Consider the following 13,244-nt stretch of genomic DNA (forward strand, 5'->3'; position numbering starts at 1 on the left):
GGGCCACCTACTAAAATGCTCTATTCATGAAAAATCAAAAAGTGGGTTTGGGAGTCGGTTACGCATGAGGAAGGGTTAGCACCCTCATTACGCCCAAAAATTGGTACCAAATTGATTTGATGCTGTCCTTATATCAAAAGTTTTAAAAGAAAAGATTTTCTCAAAGTATGATTCTTTTTTAACATGTTCGAATAGTTTAAATTAGTGGTCAAAAATCCTTCGTTTCAAAGATATGCAGTTTATACCCAGTACGATTGGATGCGATCCCTTATACCTTTAAAACACGATTGATTTTCGACTTTTGAAAAAAAACATACATTAAAATTATAAAAGGTTATCCAAATATTTGGCTCTCCGGAAAAGTCATACCCAGTACGATTGAGCATGATTTTCCGAATTCCCCAAATATTAGATATCGCCTTATTCCAGAATTTTTGAATAATAGAAATTTAGAAATTTGCTTAAACATGTTTATTGAAAATAATTATGATAAAAATACAAAGTTCAAATCAAATTATACATGAAATGTTTAAAACACAAATTCATTCAAAACTTGATAATTCACATGATAACTTTAAATAATGTATTAAATACAAAAGAAGGAAAATACATGATGAGGTATAGTTTACATAATAGATTTTTTTTGAGACATGCACATATGATATACGAATAATTATTTATATAAACAAAATATAAAATTAATAATACATATAAAATTAGATTATCTTATAAATTATATACAAATTTAGAAATAATTATTTATAAAAATAACATGGAGATGCCTACAAGATTAAATTGATTTTGCTATATATGTACATATATATTTATAAAGAAACATTAAAATGAAATACTAACTAATATATTAAAATAATATAATATAAAGAATTTCCGAACAATAATTTTATGAACAAAAAAAATGATTTTTAAAATAATGATTTAACCATTAAAATAATATATGCAAAAATATTTAAATGAGACATTACATAATAGTTAAAATAATATGATATAAATACAAATCTCAAGATAATGATTTTATAAAATAAGGTATTAAAATAATTTGACACACATAAAAAAAACTAAATGGATTTTCAAAATTCATAATGAATAGAAGATTCAATTTAAAATAATATAGCTACAAGTATAGAAAAAGATTTGAGTTAAATGCTATGCAAAGTATTAAAAATCTATGATATAAAAACTACAGCCTAATTACAAATAAAACACAGAAAAAGTAAAAAAAAATTAACATAGATCAAAATAAAAAAATAAATGAATTTTAAATAATAAGCATTATAAATTAAAATCTCAATAAAAATAATACATGTACAAATACATAAAGAAATATTGTACAAATGTTAAAATAATTTGATATAAAAACTTTACAATAATGATTTAAAAAAATTATCAAAGTAGCTCAAAAAATAAATAAATAAGAATTAAAAAATGAATACTAAGCGGATTTTTTAAAAAAAATAATGATGAATTACACAGAAATAAAGAAACTCAATTAAAATAAAGTTAAAATGAAAAGGATAATTAATAAATTAAACTATTGAAATAAAAAAAAACTAAAACACAATGTGCGAGAATGTGCAGGGATCGAAACTGGAAATATACCGAGTCTCAAAGCACAATGTTTAAATCCGGGCTAAACTGAAATGCCGCGCAAATTCTAAGGAGAAATTTAAAACAAATAAAATGTGAATAAGGACTAATCAGAAAGTCAGTGCGAAAGAAAAGGACTATATGCGCAAATTAATCATCTGAAGCGCCAAAGTGTGGATCTAGCTCATGGCACCGTTTTGAATTCTGCATACAATCAATTCTAAAAAACTAAAATCCAATATGCAGCCATTTAAATGCCAATTAAAATATATAAAAAAAGAAAAGAAAAACCCCAAAGACTTATTCCCTCTTCTATCTGCCGTTTCATCTTCACATAATGCTCTCCATTTTGGAAGAGCCTTTCAGCCTTGGCATCTCCTTTGATTCGATTTCAACAAAACAAAGAGAGGAAAGCCATGGCCTCTTCACATGGTAAGTCTTTTCTTCTTTCATTTCTTTCTTTCGGTTTTGAATGCGAAAAATAAACTAAAAAAAAGAATAAATCAAAAAGAAAATCAAGAATCTCAAGAACTTTCAATCACCTTTTAATTCCGGTAACCCTTTTTTTATTTTGGTATGCATGTGTATTTATGGAAAAAGAAGAAGATCCCTTTTTACATCATTCCTCTGGCTTTTTATAGCCGAATAAAGAGGAATAAATAAAAATAAAAGAAAATACAATGGCCTTGGATTTTCTGTTATCCTTGCTGTTAATTGCTGTAGTTGTTAATCTGTTGCAGGTGTGTATGGCGCGGTGCTGCTGACATGGCGAGGCCGCTCGTGAGGTGTGACGCGAAGGCTTCCAGAAGTTTCACTGTTTGGGGCTGCTGTGGTGCTTGCGGCGCATGGAGACTGCAGAAACCCTTAGGGTTTCTGAAAGAATTTAGACATTGGGCCTTTTTAGGTTAATTTTGTTTGGGCCAAAGGTTTATTTTTGGGCTTTTATTGGGTGTTGGGTTTTGTACTAGGCTATTATAATTTGGGGTTAATGAGTTTTTGAAATTTGGGCTGTAAATGGACTGTTAAAGTTTGGACTTTTTATTTTTATTTTAATTTATTTTTGGTTTATTCTCTGTTAACGGGCCCGGGCGAAATGGGCCTATTACAATATTTTTACAGGATCCTCATTTATTTATCCTTTGGGTTTTTCTAACGCGTAGGTTTGTACAAGTATACACAGTTGTTAACAAGTAATAAGTAAGTATAATAGTTATTGTCTCCACAGGGACTGTATTTAAATCGATACTCGTAAAAATTATGAATTACAAATTGGTTAAGAAAAACACAATAATTTGGGGTGATAGATGTTAAGATTAAATTAATTAACTAAATGCAAATTAATTTAAATGCAAATGAGATGAAATATGCAATGTGATGGTTTAACAGCGATTTTCACAAGTTTAACAACAATAACATGTATAAGCTAGAATAATGACAACATTTGACTTAATTCATTTTTCATCATGTTTAACAATGTTCAGAAAATATTTCATGGCAACTCGATCTTTCATTAGCTGGGAATCTCATATAAGTCCAACTGAATCTTATACTTAGAAAAAATATGCATAAACCAATGTCATAATTTAACTAAGGGTTCCTTAGAATTTATGTTACGTAATAGGGACAGATCAGGTTGGGAACAATTTAATCATACAACCTAGATTTATGCAAGGTAATAGAGCTCCCTCGAGTTATTACGAACCTTAAATTTAATCAAATCAGGATCTAAATTAAGCATGCACCTTCCAATTATTGCGTTCATTAATTGTTCATTTGGTCAAGATTGATCAATTAATTCTACTGCATTCAAACATATTTTAATACATGAAATACATATATAATTTTTAATTGGAAGCATGAACGATTGAGGCACAAGACATCACAAGCATAAATCAAAATGAATTTTATCAAATTAATGTAATCATTCTAACTAAACAAAATTAAGTCATCATTTTAAATGGGAAAACATAAAAACAAATTGCAAACATATTGAATAAACAAAATAAGGTTAAGGAAGAAGAAACTCTTGATGATTTCTGTAGTTCTCCGAAGACCGATCGTGGTGGTTTCCTCTAATTTTTGTGATTGCAAAATGCTCCTTAAGGTGGCTAACCTAGAGAGGTTTTCCTCAAGAGAAAATGCTAGCTAAAGGGAAGAGGGAAATTTGGAAGGCTTATACGTGGACGGGATGGACAAAAGATGAGAGGAATGCGTGTTGATAGATTAGTGAGTAATGAGGGATGAGGAATCATTGAAATAGGAAGTGAAGGTTGGTATTTATAGTAGAGGGTTGATATAGGAGTTTCCCAAAATAGCTTGAAGGATCCCTTGGTTCTCTTCTTTGCTTGGTTAGCCTTGAAGTGTGAAAAAGAAGGTTGATTGTTGCTTGATTCATGCTTGATTTTATGCATGAGTCCTGCAAAGGGTTGGATGGTTTCTTGGGTATTAATTGGGAGCTAATTTCTGATTCTTGTCCAAGTGCAAGGACCTCTAAATAAATCTTCCAAAAGCAAATTTTGGTCTGATCATATGCTTTTGCTGAATTTGGGCCATTCTGACACCCAATTCATAGTAGACTTAATCCTTTTAAACAACCATCTTCCAAGTTGGGTTGCATGGAATTCTTAGGTCCAATTTAATGAGCTTGTCATCCACATGATGTACAATTTAACTTGTGCTCATGTATGATATTATTCAGCTCCCATTATTTATTAATTCAGCGATCCATCTGCAACATTTTGAGTATCAATTAACATCCAACATAAAATAATAAAATTATGCAAAATTAACACTTATTTGTATAAAATTGAAAACTTCACTTAATTTATGTCTAATGTCTTAGTATGAATGAAAATCACCCAATTAGATATCAAATAATCTAAATTAACAGAAATTCTAAGTAAAAGGTGATATAAACAACTATAAAAAAAGCTATATAATTTAGAGTTTACACACCCCTAAACTTAAATCATTGCTCGTCCCGAGTAATGTTTCATGCAAAGCAAAATGAAATTAGGGTAATCTTGTACAAGATATTCATAGAATCAACTTTTCACATAATCATGCAATAACAAATTTATGCTCACAATATCTTTTAGCTAATAAATTGATCACATACATATATTACTTCAGAATTTTATGTTAAGTACAAGAAGATGCTATCATAATTCATACTTTTCATGTATTCCAAAGTCATATATAAAATTCACCACTCAAAAATTTTCCTTATCTAATTAGATAAAACAATCCTAAGGTTTAATTATTGGTATTCATATGTTGCACTTAATAGTTTCTCTCCACTAATGTAGTCAGCATAATTATCAAAATTAATAGGTTTTTTATAAGTTGTAACATGGCTAGGCTTAAGGTAGGGATAAAGATAAGTGATTTTTAGGCTGAATCTTCTTAACCCTAACTTTGTCTTGGATTTTTTTTGGGGTATAACCTTCCTATTGATGGGTTTTAACACTTACAAACTTAATTTGAAGCTTATGCCCAACAATACATCTCATACTTGAGTATTTATTTTACTCTTTTTGCTCAACAATATATCTCGATATTTGAATAGAGATTTTTCTCTTTTTTTAAAAAATCATGAATCATATGTACATCTTTCTAAATTCCCCCCCCCCCGAATTTTGTACCACCAAGACAAGTATAGTTAAGATTGGTGCAAGATAGAGTAGAATTAAAAAGATGATAATATGGTTTATGATGCAGGTGAATAGAAATAAAATAGGCTTAATGGCTCAAACTAAGGTTTTAAGGGATAAATTCATATGGTAAGCCTAAAAGGCTCAAACGATCCTAAGAAAGTGTGCCTAAATCATATTTAGATTCTTATGCCTTTTAGGATTTCGCCTCAAGAACATTACTAAGACAATTCTAAAGACTTAAACCTTCATGCATATATATTTTTAAGGAAAGTAAGTTTTCATGGCAAATACTATATAAAACTAATGAAAATACAAACATATTATAACCAAGCTAACATAATACAAAAACTTAAATAAAATCAGAAATTATACTTGCATATAGGCTAACTTATTATCAAAAATTGTTTCTAAGCATCACTTTTATTACAACATACCTATGTGATAATTGAAAAAAAAATCATACAAGATTGAACTCACCCCCTCTTTAAAAAGAAACAATGTCCTCATTGCAAAATAACAAAATAGTGAATGAAAACTGTACAATAGGTAGGACTCAAAAAAGAGAGGTAAGTCATGGAGACTGCTTAAGTACCAAGTTTTTTTCGAAAAATTCAATCCTTAGACATGTAAATTCACATTTCCACACTACTATGTTTTTTTTACTAGAGAAAAAAATTAATGGAAGAACATTGGCTTAGTTTATTCCTAATTTGCAAATTATTCAACTTTATTATGCATAAAATAAAATATTCCTAAAAAAAGTCTTAAAAATAATTCTAAAGAAGAAGAAATTCTCCTCATTTTATTCGTTTGAATCATCTCGTTGTCTTACTCTTTTGCTGCTTTATTCTCGTTTGAATTCACATCATCTTCTTTCCATGACTCGAAGATATGATATGAGAACTCATGAATGAAATTGTTAAAGATATTTTTAGAATTATTCCTTATGGAATCATCTCTAATTTTTTCATATTTCCAATAAGCCTGTTGTTCATTATACATAAATTTCCACACATATATCATAGTTAAAAATTATGATTTCCTTATAGTGTTTGAAGAAGTGGGCATTGGAACGGTCAACTCAGGATTAACACTAAGCTTCATTGTTTCAACTACAATTGGTTCTCCCCTCGGTTCAAGGCTGTTTGGTTCACTTTCAGATTTTGCTTCTTCTGTTTCATTTACTGAGTTAGCTTCTGGTTCAGATTTGGTTGATGACTCATCGAATTCTGGTTAGTTTGATTCATTTGGCTCAATTCGATTCAACTATTCAACATTCTCCACTTACCTCTCAAGATCATGTCTTGTGATGCAACCTTGAACATAACAGCCTTTCAGGTTCACTTTTGATTTAACTTGGGTCCTCAAGCAAAGTGAAGTAATCAATAATGAAAAGTTGAAACTTCTTACCTTTTTCCTAGCACAATCTTCAATTTCTTTGAGAATAATTTCCCCAACATTGATAGACATTTCTGACATAATTGCATACAACAAAAGCATTCGTTCCATCGAGATGATGAAACTATGTGAGATAAGCATGAAGCTGTGTCGAACAAAGTAGAACCATACCTTAGCCATTGGTTTTAGATATTCCTTTTGGCAGGAATGGCTGTCATACTTTAATCCTTTGGGATCTTAGATTTGTAACGACGTTAAGTACTTGTTGAAGAAAATCCCAATTGATATTTATCATCATGACAAAGTACTCATTTTCTTTAACATTGGGTAAGTTAAACAAATCATTAATAGACTTAAAAGTAAGGGTACCTTCTTTTTACGAACAAGAACCTCAATAGCATTTGGCGCTGTCAAATTGGCATAGAACTCTTTTACTAATTCCTCTTTATGCATTGATCGTGCATCACAAAATTGATTCCAATTTAAGGCATCAGTTGTCTTTCGAATTGGCAAAGGCATAATCATCTTGTCATTATTCTCCAAATTGAAACCTTTTTCCAGCATCATGGGTTGATTTTTGAATATGGAATCAAATCTTTCCCTTGCTTCCTCATCTTAAATCACTATTGGATTTTTTGCAGAAGTGTTTAAAGATATAGTTCTCTTTTGAGACATGATAACTTTCCCTGAAAGAAAAGAAAAAATTCAGCTTTTTAAGGCAAATGTTGCTACAGTAAATAGATTACAATGGTGAAGGATTTGCGGGGGTGATAGGATTGTCGTGGCAAACAAGGTAGGTAATGATAATTGTTCGGCAAGAAGGGTTGCTACGGCAAAAAGGTTGCGACAGCAATATAGGGTTTTGCAATAATAAGGGAAAATTATGGAGAAACTTTTACGACTTGAGGCTGACGGGAAGGAGAAAGAAGATGGTGGTTAGGGTTGAGGTTAATCGCTTGAGTGGTGTAGAAATATGATGGTGAGAAGGGTTTATATAATGATAAACTAGGGAAAACTTTTAGCTAAAATTTTGTTACAAGGGATACTTGGGCGACAATATATGGAGGGAAGTAAGAGTGGTGGCAAATTTAAGGTTTTGAGGGTGTTATGGACGACAATTAGGTGGCCTTTTGTCCTCTTCATTGTTTTAGGCCTCGGCCCAAACTATAGTTATTTCCTGTACTGAAAATAAACTGAACTAGAAAAATAATTTGATCAGTAATTGGGCCAATTTGACCCTCTTATTGAACTTAAAAAATTAATTTAAAATTTAAATTTTCCTTTTGGGCTACTTAGAAAATTTCTTCTAAAAAAATTACATCAAATTAAATTCTCAGGAAAGGTTGAAAGGGTCAATAATAGTCTCGTTTAAGTTCCAATCTGCTTAGACAGAATCAATTTAATGTATTAATTCAAGAAAAAAAATTCTAGTCATGGCATTTATTAAAAATAAAAATAAAAATTAAGGGTCCATTAAGTCGAACGCGGTCTCAACTCGCTCAACATTATTATTCTAAAAGTGTTTGAGATGATAACCATTAACTTTAAATGCACCTCCCTTTTTATCTTATAATTTCACCACTCCATTCGGATAGACTTTATGAAGGTGTACGGTCCTTTCCATCTGGGTTTGACTTTCTAGGAAATAATCTTAGTCTTTTCTTTATACATCTGGACATTTTCGTATGAAAACAACCTTAATACCTCAAGTTCATCAAGAAGTAACATTCTTCTCTCACAGACTTGCTTTAAATCCAGATTTAATTGTTTCAAGGCCCGTGAGCTTTATTTTCCAACTCAAGTGGCAAATCACATGCCTTTCCAAAGATTGACTTATAAGGAGCCATTCCAAACGATGACTTGAAAGCTATTCAATAAGCCTATAGAGCATCATCGAGCCTTTAGATCACGATTTACTCGTTTAACTTGCTCATTTGACTATGGATGATAGGCAGTAAAAATTTTGTGTTTTACATCATACTTGTTAAGAAATCATTTAAGCTTTTTGTTTACAAAGTGAGATCCTTCATCGCTAATTATAGCTATCGGAGTCCCAAACCTTGTAAATACATGCTTATATAAGAATCTTATGACAACCTTATCATCATTCATTGGGTATGCCTCTACTTCTACCCTCTTGGATACATAGTCAACAACCACTAGGATGTACCTGTTACCATAATAAGAAGGAAACAGACCTAAAAAATCAATGCCCCATACGTAAAATAATTCTACCTCTAAGATGTTTGTCGAGGGGATCTCATACCTTCTTAATATGTTTCCAGTCCTCTGGCATCTATCTCAATTTTCACATATGCGTATGCATTCTTAAACACCATAGGCCAGAACAATCCAGCTTATAAGATCTTTGTTGTAGTGCGGGAACTACCAAAATGTCCCTCACTTAGAGATAAATGGCAGTGGTATAGAATCTAGTCAATCTCACTTCTGGCTACACACATCCTGATTATATTATCTGCACATTGTTTAAATAAAAATAGCTCCTCTAAAATATAATATTGAGTATCATGAAGAAATTTCTTCCTTTTTTGGTATGTCATTCCAAGAGGCATTATTCCACATGCTAAGTAATTTGCAAAATCGACAAACCAAGGAGTTTTGGAATTGATTTACCTCGAACATATGCTCATCTGAAAAATTTTCATTGATGAGAACAAGTGAATGAGTTACCTCATTTTGTTCTAACCTTGACAGATGATCAACTACTTGATTTTCAAATCCTTTTTTGTCTTGGATCTCAGGGTCAAATTCTTGGAGTAAAAGTATCCATCGATTTAACCTCTGTTTAGCATCTTTCTTTTAGAGTAATTATTTGATAGTCGCTTGACCAGTAAACACTATGACTTTAATACCTATAAGATAAGAACAAAACTTATCAAAAGTAAAAACTATAGCAAAAAGTTCTTTTTCAATTACCGTGTAGTTAAGTTGGGCTCTTGTCAAAGTTCTGTTTGCATAGTAGATAGGATGAAACACTTTGTTTCTTATTTACTCCATCATAGCTCCCACAGCAAAATCACTTGCATCACATATCAACTCAAAAGGAGAGCTCCAATAAGGTGTAATGATTATTGGGCTAAGATTAACCGATTTTTCAACTCTTCAAAAGCTTTCAAGCATGTTTTGTTAAACTCAAAAGTTATGCCTTTTTCTATTAGCATTCATAAATGCTTAAATTTTTTTGAAAAATCTTCAATAAGAAACGTCAAACTCCTTTAATAGTGATTGGTGGCGGCAATTTTTCAATCACATCCACCTTTACTTTTTCGACTTCGATCCTGTTTCTGGATATTTTGTGTCCTAAGACAATTCCCTCATTAACCATAAAATGACATTTCTCTCAATTAATGACAAGATTTGTCTCCTCACATCTCTTTAGTATCTTAGTTAAATTACTCAAACAAACATCAAAAGTGTTACCAAAAACAGAAAAATCATCCATGAATACCTTAACAAAATTTTCAACCATATCAATAAATATTGCCATCATGCACCCTTGAAATGTGGCAGGTGCATTACATAAACTGAAAGGCATTCGCCTAAAACCAAACATACCGTAAGGACAAGTAAAAGTCATTTTATGTTGGTCTTATGCTATTTGGTTATATCCCAAATGTCTATATAAGAAACAGTAATATTCGTCACCTGCTATTCGGTCCAAATTTTTATCTATAAAAGGTAGTGGAAAATGATCCTTACTAGTGGCTTTGTTTAATTTTTGGTAGCCTATACAGATTCTTCTACATGTGACCGTTCTTATCGGGATTAACTCATTTTGTTCAATTTTTACAATCATGATTCCACTTTTCTTTGGTACACATTGTATCAAACTTACCCACGAATTATTTGTGATGGGGAAGATAATTTCCGCATCTAACCATTTGATAACTTCCTTTCGAACTAACTCTTTCATTATTGGATTAAACCTTCTTTGCCCAACTATTCTAGCTCTTTCTCCCTCCTCTAAAATAATCTTGTGCATACAAAAGGACTGGCTTATTCCTCAATTATCAACTATGGTCAAACTGATCACCTTTTTAAATTTCTTTCAAAATTCAATTAGTTGCTCCTCTTGGCATTCTATTAGTTATGCTGACACAATCACAACCAAAGTAGAACCGTTACCCAAATAAACGTATTTCAAATGGGAAGGAAGTACCTTAAGTTCAAGTTTGGGTGGTTCCTCGATTGACAAGTTCAGCTGCGCATATTCCTGAGCTTCTAACTCTAAAGGTTCAAACTATGCTGGTTGAACATAGTCCCTTGGATTAGCTTTCATCAAAGCCATACTTTCATTACCTTTTTTGGATTAGCTTTCATCAAAGCCATACTTTCATTACCTTTTTCATCTTCCAATGACTTAGAACCTAAAGTGTTTTCCAATGGGTTCTCTACAAAATTATTCTCCCATTCCATAGAAACTATGGTTTCTAGCTCCTCCATCACTAAACATTCCTCTGTCGGATCATAAAATTTCATCGCTTTAAGAACATTAAATGTTACCTAGTCGTTTTGAACTCTCATCGTAAGTTTGCCTTTTTTTACGTCTATTAATGTTCTTTCCGTGTCTAGGAAAGGTCTCCTTAGAATGATCGACACTTCCTTATCTACTTCAAAATTTAAGACAATAAAATCTGTAGTCAACCAATTTTGCCCGGGCCCTTTTAAAGTATTAAAATAGGCCAAACAAATAAGTCCTGGTAAATTGAACACACACAAATAAAGAATCCAAATTCAGAAGTCCAATGTCCGGTTACAAATATTTGGGCCAAAAAAAACTTAAACCCAAAATCCTTTAATATAGACTTAACCCAATCCTTAGTTCGAACAGCCCAAACCCGAGGCCCAATACACCTAAAAGGAAACACAACAGTTGAGAGAACCAGAAGCTTCTGGAATGTCAGAGAGTTGGGCTCCCATGAGAGGCTCCTCGTATGGCCTCCTTCGCGCGTCTCCTTACTCCTCCGTACGACCATCCCTGCGTTAGAATACACGAGAAGAGGCCAACTAACAGAATACAACAAATGACAGTAATAAAAATATTTTTTTATTTTTTTATTTATTTTACTCTGTAAATTTGGCTATAAAAGCCGATGATTGTACCTGCAAAAGGGATGACGAATATATTACGCACACCAGATATAAAAAAAGAGCATTTCACAAGCATTTTTTTAGAGGTGATTTTCTGTTTAATAGTTACTTTTAAATTTCGGCTGAATGACTTCATTTTTATCTTTTATTATTGTATTAAAAAAATGATAGAAAGAAAGAGAGAAGAAATCTCACCTTATGGATCGGCCATTGATCTCTTTGCTTCTTCAGACTTGAAGTGGAAAAAGAGGTCTTAAGGCCGAAAATTATCATCAAAAGGCCACATTTGTCGGTTGTTGTTTTTAAGGGAAGATCGGCGTTGGTGTTAAAAGGGGAATCAAACGGCGCCATCCATCAATTGTGATGTTGAAAGCGGCGGCCGAATGTGAGCAAACCCTTAGGTTTTTTTCCCCCCTTTTCAATCTGCTCTGCCGAAGTAAGCTCGTAGAAGCTATTTTTTTTCTTTTAATTGGCACCGTGAGATGACGACGTTTAAGGCATGGATTTGTAGCCTTGAAACGGTGCCATTTAAGCTCGCCCGACCCGATCCGATTTCTTTACCCCTGGGATCTGCGCATTTTCGTGGAAAGGGATAATTGCGCAATTGATCCTTCTTCTTTCGCGATACTATTCAATTACAAGCTATTTGATTATTTCTTTTTTAATTTGGCTTGATAATTTGTGCATTTGCAATTGGATCCATGCTTCAACAGAATGTTTTTGGAGATTTGGAATATTTCCAGCTTTAACCCATATACGTTTGAACGCATTGCATGGGGGTCCTTATTTTAATAGTAGTAGTTTGTTTTATTTATAAATTATCCTTTTATTTTATAATTTTATTTCAATTGGTTTTTTTGTTATTTTTTAAAATTAGTTTCACATTCATTTTTCCTTTTAGGTTTTTTTTTTTATTATATTTGGAGCTCCTTTGATGATTGTGTTTTGTTTTAAAGTCAGTACTGTAAATTTATTTTATCATATCATTTTTACACTGTGATAATATTTTATATGAATGTTTTTGTGCATTATTATATATATATAATTATTCCATGTATATTATTAATCTTATATTATTTTATACACATAATTTCTTTTAAATTTATTCCTATATCTTATTATATATCTATGTTGTTTAAAGAAAAATCCTATAAATTTTGTGTTTTTTTTCTTAATTACTATTATACGTAACCCATATTAAATTATTTTACCATAGTCTACAGTATTGATTTCATATTAATATTTCTTGTATGTATATATTTTTTCTCCTTTAAAATTATTCATGTGTATTATGCGTTTCTTTCAAGAACTATATTTTAAATCATACCATTTATTCATTGTATACACTCTCATATTTTATTATCCTTATATATGAATTATTTATATGTGCCATCAATCCAAACTCAATTTGTTACTTGTAAAATTATGTTATATATTATTTTTTTTAAAATTCCCTTTATAAATATAGTTTTT

General features: G+C 31.3%; 2 long non-coding RNA genes across 2 annotated transcripts; one reads left to right on the forward strand and one right to left on the reverse strand.

Moving 5' to 3' along the window:
• The first annotated feature begins 1,469 nt into the window (after window positions 1-1,469).
• On the forward strand, window positions 1,470-2,673 carry LOC107887474 (uncharacterized). The gene is made up of 2 exons (XR_001681204.2): window positions 1,470-2,037; window positions 2,346-2,673. It is a non-coding gene; the product is annotated as an uncharacterized lncRNA (long non-coding RNA).
• Window positions 2,674-11,385: 8,712 nt separating this feature from the next.
• On the reverse strand, window positions 11,386-12,272 carry LOC107887475 (uncharacterized). Its single transcript, XR_001681205.2, has 2 exons — window positions 11,967-12,272; window positions 11,386-11,783 (listed from the first exon to the last, which is right to left on the reverse strand). It is a non-coding gene; the product is annotated as an uncharacterized lncRNA (long non-coding RNA).
• Between the last annotated feature and the right edge of the window lie 972 nt (window positions 12,273-13,244).

The sequence above is a fragment of the Gossypium hirsutum genome, chromosome A03, assembly GCF_007990345.1.
Source record: "Gossypium hirsutum isolate 1008001.06 chromosome A03, Gossypium_hirsutum_v2.1, whole genome shotgun sequence".
Lineage (NCBI taxonomy): Eukaryota > Viridiplantae > Streptophyta > Magnoliopsida > Malvales > Malvaceae > Gossypium > Gossypium hirsutum.